Raw genomic sequence first — 14282 nt, 5'->3', positions numbered from 1 at the left:
AAATTATCCTACAGTGGGTTTTCAGAGGCAATTTATCAAAAGGAAGGAGAGTGTCCATCTGCCTCGTGAGGAACCTTTGGTTGATTAGAAACCAGTGCTTTTGTAATTGCAGTACAGTTTCTTCCCACTAGGCTATCAGAACCCACAATTTCTCATTAGAATTGGTAAAAAAGGACAGATGCATAGCACTATTATATATCCTTAATATAAAAACTATATAAACTTAAACAGCTTTTCGGCTGGAAAAATATGTTTAATCTTCTCTCGTATAATTTATTACCTCTAAAAACACAGTGTAGGGTCAACTTTAAGTCGATTTAAAGACACATAAAAACAATTATAAATACACACACATGTATTTTCCATATGTGTTTGTTTGTGTGTATGTACTTAGTAATCAAATTGCATCAAATTTGTTTCACATACAACATTTCCTTAGTCACAATACAAAAATTATAATAGAACTCCAGTTTGAGAAACAAGGGAAAGGTATTTTAAATACATTTTATTATGATTATTGACTATATCTTAAAAATAAGTCCAAGAAATATTTAGTTCAATATTATAATACTGTCTAGTGGGGAGAAGGTACAGTCAAAAATCCTTATGGCATATGGTTCAAGACCACCAGCTGCTCCACAGAAGGACCAGTAATCGCCTCCTGTGCAATTAACTGCCTCTGAAAACCCACCAAAGGGTCAGCTATTGGTTGGTTCAACTCTGCTGTAGCAACAATAACAATATAAAATAAGACTACATATAAAAATAAGACTGAAAACTATTACTGAACTATTACTATTACTGAAACAGTATATCAACAGAGAACTACCAGAAATAAAAGCTGGCATTAGAAGAGGTTGTGGAACTAGAGACATTATTCCCAATGTCAGATGGATCTTGGTAGAAAATTGAAAATAATAGAAGAATATCTATCTGCACTTAAGGTATTTGACTGTGTGGATCACAATAAATTGCTGCTAACCTTGAGGAGAATGGAAATCCCAAAACACTTGATTGTGCTCATGCGAAACCTATGTTCACCATGAAGCAGTTATCAAAACAGAGCAAGAAAACACTGTATGGTTCAAAATCAGAAAAGGAGTGCATCAGGGAAGTGTCCATTCTCCATACCCTTTTCAATATATATGCAGAACAGATCATTTGGGAGGCTGGAATTTTTGAGGATGAATGTGGCATCAAGCTTGCAAGAAGACTTATCAACAACCTATGTTATGCCGCCGACACAGTCTTGCTCACAGAAACTGAGGAGAGTCTGAAGTCAAGGACTGTGGTCTTCAATATGGATTGAAGCTCCACATCAAAAAAACAAAGCGTATCACCACTGGGCCAATTAGAAGCAATGTAATAGATGGAGAAGAGATTGAGGTTGTTAACAATTATGGTTTGCTTGGCTCCACAATCAATACTTTTGGCACCAGCAGTCGAGAAATCAAAAGACAAATTGCACTGGGAAAGTCTGCTGTCAGGAACCTTTCCAGAGTATTGAGAATAATGATGTCAGTGTAGATACTAATATGCACCTTATTAAAGTTAAAGTCTTCACAATTACTTGGTCTGCATAAGAGAATGACACAATGACTAAGGATGACAGAAAAAGAATTGATTCTTCTGAGTTGTGGTTCCAGAGAAGAGCCTTGCACATACTGTGTACTGCCAAGAAAAACAAATAAGTTTGTCTTTGAGATGGTGAAACCAAGTTTCTCCTTGAAGGCTAGGATTTTGAAGCTCCATCTCACATATTTGGGCACTTGGCCAGGAGATATCCATCCTTGGAGAAGGACATCATGCTTAGAACGGTGGAGGGACAGTGCAGGAGAAGAGGAGGAGATGGGATTAATATAGTAACTGAGACAATGAGGGTAGGTGTGTTGGAGTCAGTGAGACTGGCTCAGAATATGGCAGGTTTCAGACCTGTTGTACAAAGGGTGGTTGCTTATGAATCACAGGTAGTCAATGGCATATAATAACAATAACATTGTGATATTATTAATCATGTATATAGAACCTGATTGAAATATCTTATTAAATGGCTGAAAGAATATATTTAGGTGGATTTTAATAATTTTGAATTAAACTAGATGATTATTGACATAATGATTGGAAGACTACTGCTTTAGATTAAACAAGGATCAGCTTCTGTTGTTTGTATGTATCGTTAAATTGGTTCTTTCTCAGGGACACTATGTACATCAGAATAAAATACTGCCTGGTTCTTTAGCATACAGATATCTGAATCCATTGTTATAACCACATATTCATCTTTATATTTTTCACTATTTTACGAAATACGATGTTTGTCTTTTTTTTTCCCTAGAGAATTTTTCTTTGTTGTTACATATCCAAAGTCATTGTTGTTAGGTGCCATCTAGTCAACCCTATGAACAATGAATATAAACCTTGTCCTTTCCTCTTCTATCCAGTTCATCCCTGATATACTCAAATCATTACTCTAGCCACTGTGTCTGTTCATCTTTTTGAATGTCTTTCTTTCTCTTCCTGACCCCTTGCTTTTCTGAAAATCTTATCTTTTTTCAAGTACTGGTCCTCCTAACAACATGCACAAAATATGTGAAATGACATTTCCTCCTCCTTGCCTCTAAGGAGCACTGTGCTTGTACTTTCTAATAAACATACTTGTTTACAATTTTGACAGTTTAGAAAATTCAATACCCTTCTCCAACACCACAATTCAAAGATGTCAATCATTCTTCTGTCATCTTTACTGGTTGTCCATTTTTCAGATGCATAGGAGGACATTGAAACCACTATATATAGCTTGAATCAGGTACACCTTGGTGATTAAAGTGGCATTATTGCTCCTCAGCACCTTAAAGAGGTCTTTAAATTTCCACTGCAACACATTTTTTAATGTCTTGAGTGCTGGTACCAAGGGTGTTGATTTTGGATCTAAGTAAAATAATTGACAACTTCAGTATTTTCTCCATCTGTCATAATGTTATCTATTGGTCTTGTGGTGAGGATTTTTATTTTCTTCAGTTTGGGATTTAGCATATAGTGAAGGCTGTACTCTGATCTTCTGTAACAAACATTTCAAGTCCTCCTCATTTTCAGAAGCAAAGTTGAAATGAAGTCTCTTTATCCTTGTTTCTAAACTAAATCTGGCAGTACTTCTTCCAAGGCAGACTTGTTTGCTCTTCTGATGATCCATGGTATAGTCAACATTTTTCACCAACACCACAACTACAATGCATCAATTCTTCTCCAATCTTCTTTATTTATTGCTAACTTATGCATATACAAAATGACTGAAAATATAGAATATTTTTCTTTATATAGTTCAGTTTCTTAAGTTATTTGCTCAGCATTAAGATTAAAAATTACATTGGAGGATAATATGCCAATATTCATCTTTTCTGTTTTAAACCATACAGTATCCCCTTGTCTATTAAAATGACAGTATCTTGGTCTACATACAAAAGCACAATTAATAACCTCTTCCTAATTTATCCATAATTTATTATAGTCCACATGGTCAACGGTTTTTGCATAAACAATAAAACAGATAAATTACAGGTAAAATTGTAGTGAAGATTCATATAGCATGTGAAATGACATGTCTAGATCAAATTCTCCTTTGACTCAAGCTTGGATTTTTTGGCAGCTCTTTGTTAATTTACTACTGCAATAGTTTTAAAGAAATTTTAATATAATTATTTAATATATCTTAAAATAACCTTTTAAGAACTATTGCATTTTCCTAACTCTGTTAACAATTGTTTAGGTATAAAAATACTTCATTAAAATCACTAAGTGAGTGGGTATTATTAGAATTTAAATTAAATGTCTATTGAAACAAAGATTGGATAATGAGTCTGCTGTATGAAGAACGGGGTCTGTAAATTAATCAGCGTTAAATTCCCCAGACTTTCAGAAACTTGTTACTTGCAAGAACCTCTCTATTCTAATTAGACTTATAATTTTTAAAATACTCAGAAATTATGCTTTTTCTTCCTAACTCATTCTTTTAAGATTTAACTAAAAAGGACAATTATTTCTAGAAATTCTACAAGCTATCATATTGATTGAATCAATCATACTTATTACTAATCATAATCTGAATTGATGTAAAATATGCTTATACTTAAATTTTTTGCAAAACTTTTCTTATTTACTGATGTTTTCACAATTTGTTCTGCTAAGATTAGTAGCAGATTATTTATAAGAAGTCAGGTCAACCTAGTCCCAAATGTTGTTGTTAAGTGCCGTCCAGTAGCAGGTGACTCTTAGCGACCCCATGAAGGAGAGTCCTCAACGCTTGGGTGCCTTTCATCCTCTCTCTAGGTTCATAGGGTTTTCAGAGGCAAGCTATTACGGAAGTGGATCCCACTCCTCCTTCCACAATTGTTTTAATTGGGGAACTCCACCCCACTCTCTGGTAGCCAACCATTAACACATTTGACACATCAGTGTCAGTGTTCAGTCCCAAATGCTTTACCTAATAATTGTCAAGAATATTGATAACTATCATGTAAATCGATGTTTTCTGACATCAATAAGCTCCTTTTCTTGGCTTTGCAGCTCCTCTATGTCCCTTAGGTTTGATGAGTCACTAGAAAGTCTCCTAGAGATTCGGACCCATTAGAGAAATGACTCACATGACCTTAAGTAGCAGGCTGGTTTTGAAGAAACTACTAAGCGATGGACCATTGTATGGCTGGACGTTGACTGTGGGCAATGCAGGCTGGTGAAATAAAGACTGGTGAGCAGCTGAAAGCTATGTACCAAACGAGTGAGGGGTTTTTTTTAATTCATTTTAATAAAAGTTTATAGAGACTTTGGATTTCCACTCATTCATTGTTCCAATTTTCCCCCTGCCCAACCTTCCCCTTCCCCGCTTTCAGTTCGCTCTTCTCTTTGAGAAGTAAAAAAAAAAAAAAAAAAAATTCCTTGTTATACAATACCTCCCTCCAAGTCCACGCCATTTTAAAGTTACTAGTGTTGAGGTCCTCTGAGTTTATATAATAAGACTCTATTAGGGTTGGGCTAGTAGCCCATCAGGAGTGGTATCCACTTTCTAAACATGCCTCTGGAAACTCTGTGAACTTTGACAAATGATAGTTATAAAAAGGCTTCAAGTCTTTCGTTTATAGGGTCACTCTATGAGTAGTGCTTGAATCCATGGCAATCAACAAAAGCAGTAGTATCCCATCCTAATCTTCTCTCTCTAATACAATAATTACAGCACAAAATAAATACTCATCTTCTGGAAAAGATATCTGAATGATACACGATAGACATCCAGAACTGATCATGAAACTTTTACTGCAGGAATATTGGCACAATATTTCTAGTTAAACTGTGGAGCAATTTTTCTATAATATTTAGTTAACAAACTTTCAGTATTTGTTAAGGTGCTGATACCCCACGATCAGGGAATAGAATTTTCCTGATGAGGAATATTAAAAGAAATAGAGGATAAAAAGAGAAACTTGAAGTTGATGAAAGGGGAACATTGTTGTTTTTATTACCATCAAATGGATTAAAAGTCGTAGTAAGCCTCTGTACACAGAACAGAACTGTTCCATATTCCAAGACAGTGAGAGATCTGCTTCCTGTAGGACCACTGGGTATATTTGTACTACCGATCTTTCCACTGGTAATCTAGTGCTTAATCTTTTGTGCCACCTGTGGAAGCAACTGAACATACTTAGTCTGATGATTGAGAATGACTGAAAGATATATCAAGAAGAATGAAGGAAAACAGAATATTGCAATTAGGAGGTAACTGATGATTTTAAGTGACCAGCTGAAAATGAGAAGATTAGGAAAAGTGGCAAATTGGAATGAGGACTGCATTCAATACTGTTTAATTTCTTTACTCTAGAAAATATTTAACTTTGTCTTTCTGAATGTCAGGGATTCTTCAAAAAAATGTGGGTTATAAAGTTGAACATGACATATGATTTATGCTCCGTAAATTGTACATTTTTAACAGAAGAGACAGATATAACAAGCACACAGATTAAGAGGTTATATTCAAATAGTGATAACTGTTATGCAAGGCCATGTTTATGGACATCCTGACTGCACAGTTTCCAAGAGCCCCACAGTAAGTGGTGCCATATCATTGTTTTAATGTTCTGCTATCATTGTCTGAAAAGTCTTAATAACATTGAACAGGGTGCTCACATTTTTATGTAGTACATATTTCACAAATTATTTAGTCAATACTTCCACCAAAACAAAAGAAAACAGAATAACAAAGAATGACAGTGGGCATAAAGGGTTATTTTAAGAGAAATATCTGGTAAAATCTCTGAGAATTCATTTAAGAAGTCATTTATGTGAGCAGAATATTTTATGTAGAAACAACAAACAGTGTAAAATTGATTGTAAAGTTTAGTATTTATGAATATGAACTGGTATGCATGAAATCGTGAAGCAGGTAAAGAATTCTAGGAGGTAAGTTGAGACATACTAGCATGTCCTAGATCATGTGTGATGTTCATATTAAAATGAACTGGATTTTATTCTATTTGATGGATAGTCACTGAGATAATAAAGTATAAAAGTAATTTGTACTTTAGGTTTTAGCTTTAATCATGAGGGGGTTTTATTGTTTGCTTATTGATAGAAATCTATCAATATAATCTTTCTATATAAACAAGTTCAAACTAATAGGTTTTCTATTTATGGCCCATTACTTTCATTTTTCGGTAATTTTTCCTTTCTTTTTTTTATTTACTATTAGCCATCATGTTTACAACACTTTTTTTATGCATTGTCCATGTCCTTGGATAATTCATTTTCAAGACCATGTTCTGGACAAATGAGGAGTTAAAAGCACACAATCAGTGGACAGGAGTAAAAAAAAGTATATCTACTAACTTTTGTGAAATTACTGCAGTTATTCTAACTTAAAATCTGACTTCTTGGATCATTCTTTTTTTCCGCCTTCTCCTTACATGACTCATCAGCAAGCCTTACAACTACAGATTCATTTAACTAAAGCAGGTCATGTTCATCAAATAGAGGTAGACTTTAGTTTAAACAGACTTTTCTAACTCTACTGTAAAATGTCACTACCGTATTTTTAAAACCCAGCTATCATATTCCTTAATGAAGTAAATTTAAGGTATTTATTCAACTTAACTATCAATATAGTTTTATTATTATTGAATTTGAAAAATTTTCCCAGTAGTGCCAGTATAATAAACAAGATATAAAAGTGATGTGGAGAACTACATATTAAAATCTAAAGTAAAATTTTTAGGACTGAGACAGTCTGACTGATTCTGACACACCTACCCCAATTACTCCAGTCACTTTATCAATCCATCTCATCCAGTGTCTTCCTCTCCTGCACTGTCCCTCTACCCTTCCTAGCATGATGTCCTTCTCCAAGAACTGGTCCCTTTTGGCCGTGTGCCCAAAGTATGTGAGGGAGCTTCAAAGTTCTTGTTTCCAAGTAGAAACTTGGTTTCACTCTCTCCCCTAAAAACCTGTTTGTTTTCTCTGAGGTCCATGGTATATTCAATACTCTTCTCCAGCATCACTACTCAAAGGCATCGATTCTTCTGTCATCCTTAAACATTGTCCAGGTCTCTGAAGCATAGCAAATGACTGTAAAGACCATGGCCTGGATTAGGTGTGCCTTAGTTCCTAGACTAGCATCATTACTCTTTAGCAGTTTGGAGAGGTCTCTGACAGCAGACTTCCTCAATGCAATTTGTCTATTGCTTTCCTGACTGCTATTGCCAATAGTGTTAATTGTGGAGCTGAGCAAGCTGAAATTCTTAGCAATTTCAATCTTTTCTCCATCTATTATGGTGCTGCCAATTAGCCCAGTGGTGAGAATATTTGTCTTTTTGATGTTGAGTTTTCATCCATATTGGATACTACAGTCCTTGACTTTCTGTAACAAGCACTTCGGATCCTCTTCAGTTTCAGTAAGCGAGGTTGTATTATTTGTATATCATAGGAGTTGATGAGTCATCTTCCAATATTTATGACACATTCCTCCTCATAAAGTCCAGCTTCCAGAATGATCTGTTTCATATATATAATGAAAAGTTATGGAGCAAGCAAAATACTGCTGAAGATTATAACCTCCTCCCACAAAAAAACCCCAAAACGACTGGAACAGTACAGCAACAGAGAACTACCAGAAATACAAGCTAAGTTTAAAAAAAGCCATGACTCTACAGACATTATCAACATGTCAGATGGATCTCCGCTCAAAGAAAAAAAATACCAGAAGAATGTCTGTGTTTTATTGATTATATAGAGGTATTTTTTAAAAAATATTTTGAATACATATACGCACTCATATATATATAACTCATATATATAAAGCACTCATATATATATAACTCATATATATAAAGCACTCATATATATATAACTCATATATATAAAGCACTCATATATATATAACTCATATACCCTTCAATATCATTTATATATACTTATACATATGTGTGTGTATATATGCACATATACAGACACATATATACACACATATATACATATGCACATATATACACCATATATACACACACATACATACACACATAGATAGAAATATATAAATATATATATATATATATATATATATAAAAATACACACACATATCTCCATACCTTTTCAACCTGTATGCAGAGCAGATTATCTGAGAGGCCGGGCTCTATGAGGAGAATTGTTGCATCAGGATTGGTGGAAGATCTGCGTTAACAATTTGCAGTATGCAGATGACACAACCCTGCTTGTTGAAACTGAGGAGGACCTCATGCACTTGCTACAGAGGGTCAAGGACTGCAGCCTTCAGTATGGACTGAGGCTTAATGTCAGGAAGACAAAGATTCTCACCACTGGACCAATTGGCAGCATCAGGATGGATGGCGAAGAGATTGAGATTGTTCACAGCTTCAGTTTGCTTGGCTCCACGGTCAACACTCTTGGCACCAGCAGGCAGGAAATAAAAAAAAAAAACACACTGTGATGGGAAAGTCTGCTGTTAGGGACCTCTCTAAAGCACTCAAGAGCAACGGTGTGTCTCTGGAGACTAAGGTGCGCCTGATACAGGACATGGTCTTTTCAATCACTTGTTATGCATCAGGGAGCTCGACAATGACTAGGGAGGACAGAAGGAGAGTGGATGCTTTTGAGCTGTGGTGCTGGAGAAGAGTATTGAATGTACCATGGACTGCCAAGAAAACAGATTCATCCTGGAGAGGGTTAAACCAGGCTGCTCCTTGGAGGCAAGAATTCTGTTGTAAGGAGAGACAGGTCCTTGGAGAGGGACATCATGCTAGGGAGGGTGGAGGGACAGCGCAGGAGGGGAAGAACCTCTATGAGGTGGATTGATTCAGTGACTGGGGTAATCAGGATGGGTGTGTCAGAGGCAGTGCGATTGGCACAGGATAGAGCAGGGTTTAGGGCTGTTGTACATAGGGTCGCTATGAGTCGTAAGCGACTCGATGGCACATAACAGCAACAACAACAATATTCATAAAAATCTGTAAATACACACATATATAAATATATAAATACACACACACACACACACACACACACACACACACACACACATAGTTACATATTGAAGTAAAATTTGTCTTTTTCCTGGAGGCTTAGTGATAAGCAGAAGCTGTGCTGTATGATTTGAACCTGACAGCCCCTCTGCAGGACGATTCCTAATCTCCTACTGTGTGATTTACTGCCTCTGAAAACTCAATACAGAATCACCTATGAGTCACTACTGACTTGGCATCACAGTCTTTATAAATAGAATTTAAAGTATAGAATCCATCATATTCTTTAAAAATTATCAAATATACAGGAAATCCATAATTTAGGTAGTAGAAATTTATCTCTCCTTTTTCTTAGCATATTTTACTCTATAAGTCTCATAGTTCAAAAGTAATGTTATAAAGCAATATAATTTAATTTTATGTTCTTGACATAAACAGAGAAATTTTATTATTTCCTAAATCGTCAGAATGATGTGAGCTACTTCCCACATTACAATTCAATTTTAAAGTTAAACTGATTTGGGAAACCAAGACATTGGATATATAATTATTTATTTTTGTTTAAGTAAGCTGAAGTCTTTCCTGTTCAATTGTTCATACTTGTCAATGAAGTTTAAGAAAACACTACCTATTTACAACACATTAAATTAAAGTATCAATTTTACCAATACAATTTTGCATCTTTAATATTTTTTTTTTCTTTTGCCCATGGAGAGGGGAAATTATACTCATAGTACAATAGGGTCAGAACTAGTGATGTATTTTGTCACATGCTGACCAAGTCTCTTAAGTCAATCTGAGTCCCCAAATAGGGTCAAGTCAACAAGACAGGGTCCTTATTTCCCCCTCCTCTTCAAGCCAGTAACCCTTTTTGTATTTATCCATTCATCTTTGCATACTATGTCAACAGTGCTATGGAACATGCCCAAATTCAGCTTGTTTCTTCATTGTTAAATTCTTCCAAATGTAAAACTTTTCATAGAAATTTCTGATCTTAGAGTCTGCAAAACCATTCAAGTCGAAACTTCCTCAAGAGAATTGAGTGGGCTTAATCTTCCCTCAGGCTACATTCAAAGGCCTCTAGTTGGGCTTCCTGTATATTCTTATGAGTAGGCAGTGACATCAGCTTATTCTTGGTTGCTTGTGGAAAGCCAAAAATAGCTCCTGCCCAGGTTATTCTCAACAATTTGGCTTTTAGGCAAACTCTGGATTTTTTGCTAGATTTATCAACCTCTGTTGGTTATGTGGACAACCCCGGTTTTCAAATTATCCTTAGTCTATTTTTCAGGGTTTGGTATTAACAGAATATCATCAGTGTAATATATAATTACACTGGATATCTGGACCAAGTCCACATTTTTTCTAACCAAGTTATGGCAGTAGGCTGGCAAATTCAAATAACCCTGGAGTCAGACTGTAAAGGTAATCTGAGATCCTTTCCATGTGTGAGCAAACTGTGGTTGGCTCTTTCCTGAGATTTAAATGAAAAAAAATATTTGCAATATCTATCTTTGAATATCTTTAGTTTCCTTTAGTCTGTTGTGTTTTCTGCACTGTTGTCATGTCTGTATCTGCTGAAGACACAGATGGCACTGCTTTGTTTAGCCTATGATTGTCTACAGTTAACCTACATGAGCCATCTGCCTCTTTTACAGGTCATGCAGAGCAGTCACACAGATAATTTGTTGGTACAAACACTCTAGCTTTTCATATGACTTTAATCAAGACAGTTCTTCCTTTTTGTCCATCATGTGTTCTATATTGCTTCAAATGAACAACCTGAGTGGGATCAAGCAATTTTATTTGTTTCATTTTATCCTGTCCAATTAACACTGGCCTCAGGGAAGACTACATGCCCTCAGTTTTACAATATCTGGTAGATGGAATGATCACCAGTTAGACATAATATCCATACCACTAAGACATTTAGGTAAAGGAGATGCAGCTACTTAATATCACCTCTCTTTATATTTTCTAATTCTCATCCAGTCTTTCACTTTTAGCCTCATTAACTGCTGCCTTTTCCATATCCTCCTAATAGAACTTTATGTCCCTTCAAGATTTTATCAATAGATTTGGGGATTATGTAGTCAATAGGATTAGGTGTCTGTGTCTAGAATCCCAAGATTTCTTCTTCAACCTTGGCCATTTTGCCCTCGCATCAGCATATGATCTTAATTCCCTTACAGGAGACTGACTAGGAGACTTTCAACTTCCTGTCAGTCCATATTGGACCAACTAGCTGAGCTTTTCCTTCAAGTGATTCCAGGTGGGGCCCACCATCATTAATTACCTCATGATTAGGATGACTAGAATGGACTTGTTTAGGCTTCTTAATGTTGGGGAAACAGAGGGAACCTTCATTGGTCCACCAAACCACCTGTAGTACTACATTAGAACTTTTATTTCAACTCCATCAGTGTCTGTTATATTCATCCCATTCCTGAGTAATCATGTAAAAATCTCTACCCTTAATGAGGAAATATTTTTTTACCCATAATCTCCTCCTATTTGCCTACAAATCACCCTGGTGATCTTTGGATACCTAAAACCCATGGGGGAAAGTAATTTTAATAGAACTGATACAGCTGCTTCAATTGTTGTCTTATTCTCCAGTAGCAAAGCTACAAGAAGTGCCTATTTTAGAGAAACTCCTGTGATTTCCATCTCTGCTATTGCCTCTGTAAGGGAAATGCTGTAGTTGGGTAATGTCCTCAGTGCCATAAAACATGCTAACATGTCTTACACAAACATCAAAACATCAATTGTTTCCTCTGAAGTGTTCCATTTGTTACTTAGAAAGGGAGAAGTGCAGTTTCTCTTCAAAAGATGAGGAAACTTAATTACATATTTTAGCCACTCTCTCAAGCTAATTGTCCTCTTGGGGATAAACTATAGTATAACTCTATCTTACAGTATCATTTATGTCTATTATATGGATAGTTGTGTATTACATTAACCCAAATGTACACATCCATTCTGCAGCATTCAGAACCACAATTGCTCCCTTAAATTTTTCACTCTTACAATCCATTTTAGTAATGGTTCCTCCAGAACCTGCCAGTAACCATGTAAAATGTATGCATTTGCTCTATGCCATATCCCCTAGGTGCTATTGTTTCTCACTGTTGTCCATCCCCTTCCTGTTTTAGTCACTTCATGCTGGAGTATTTCCAGTTGCTCCCACACAGTGAAAGGGCATAATTCTTTCCTGGCAGGACTTTGTTCTATCATTTTAATTCCACATTGTTTTCACTTATATTTGCTGCCACTAGCGATAGCAGAAACCAAGATACTATAAGTTTCTCTCTTTCCTCATCACCCTATAGTATTGTATGCATTAAATTAACCAGCTTTAAAGGAGTTAAGTCTTCTACCATCATATCCCATGAGTAAATTTTGCTGTAGGTAACTGATGACAATAGCTTCTTTAATCCATGAATATTCCTTATCCAATCCAGAGACCAAAGGCTTCTCATTCCCTCATTTACCCTTTTATTCTTCCAAAACAATATGTTACAGGGACTCTAGACCTTTGTAACAAACACAACTCTGACACCAACTGTATCAGAGTCATAATCTATTCCACTAAGATTAGTAGCAGGACTGTCATCCAATTCCTAAACCGCATGCCTTTGGAGAGTATATGAACTTGGAGAAATAATGATAGTTATAGAAAGGATTCAGGCCTTTTGTTCAACTTTTGTTTATATATATATAGTTCTTCTTGTTGTAGTTGTTGTTATGTGCCATCAAGTCACCTGAGACTCATAGTGATCCAATGTACAAAAGCCCTAAAACCCTTCTCTATCCTGTCTCCAACACACCTGTCCCCATTACCCCAGTCACTGAATCAATCCATCTCATAGAGGGTCTTCCATTTCTGTACTGACCCTCGACCCTCCCAAGCATGATGTCCCTCTTGAATGACTGGTCCCTCCTTGCAACATGTTGGAAAAGCTTCAGAATCCTTGTCTCCAAGAAACAGCCTGATTTAACCCTAATCAGGATGAACCTGTTTATTTTCTTCGCAATCCATGCTATATTCTATACTCTTCTCCAACACCACAGCTCAAAGACAACAGTTCTTCTGTCAACCCTAGTCATTGTCCAAGTCTCTGATGCAGTGAAGCTACACAAACTAAAGATGTTAACAATGAAATATGCAAGGAGCTGGAGTAAAAAAATTAAAAGGGCCAAACTTGCTCAGCATTTCTTAAGTTCAAGAAACTTAAGAACAAATTAAAACCTTGAGTTGAAATACTTAAGAATGCTTTGTGCAGAATATTAAATGATCCAGGAAGTATTAAAAGAAGATGGAAGGAGTGTACTGACTCACTCTACAAAAATGAATTGGCAGACACAGAAGACTTTCATGAAGCAAAATATGAGCAAGAGCCTATGGTGATGAAGAAATCAAGCTGCTTTGAAAGAATTGGCAAAAAATAAGGCCCCAGGTTGATGTATTCTAATTGACATATTTCAACTAACAGATGCTGCACTAGATGTGCTCACAAAGTTGTGCCAAGAATTCTGGAGAACAATCTTTTGGCCAACTGACTGGAAGAGATCTATATTTGTTCCTATTCCAAAGGTAATCTGACAGAGTGTGGAAATGATAGAAAAATATCTTTAAATCACATGCAAGCATGATTCTGTTGAAGACTATCCAAAAAATGACTGGAATATTACATAAACAGAGAACTGCTAGAAATGCAAGCTGGGCACTTCATTTGAGAAGGGTCGTGGTACTAGGGATATTGTTG

Source organism: Elephantulus edwardii, unplaced genomic scaffold (assembly GCF_000299155.1).
Source record: "Elephantulus edwardii isolate Elephantulus edwardi_28Jun2011 unplaced genomic scaffold, EleEdw1.0 scaffold00085, whole genome shotgun sequence".
NCBI classification, from domain to species: Eukaryota; Metazoa; Chordata; class Mammalia; order Macroscelidea; family Macroscelididae; genus Elephantulus; species Elephantulus edwardii.
Note: the sequence above shows the minus strand (reverse complement) of the source record.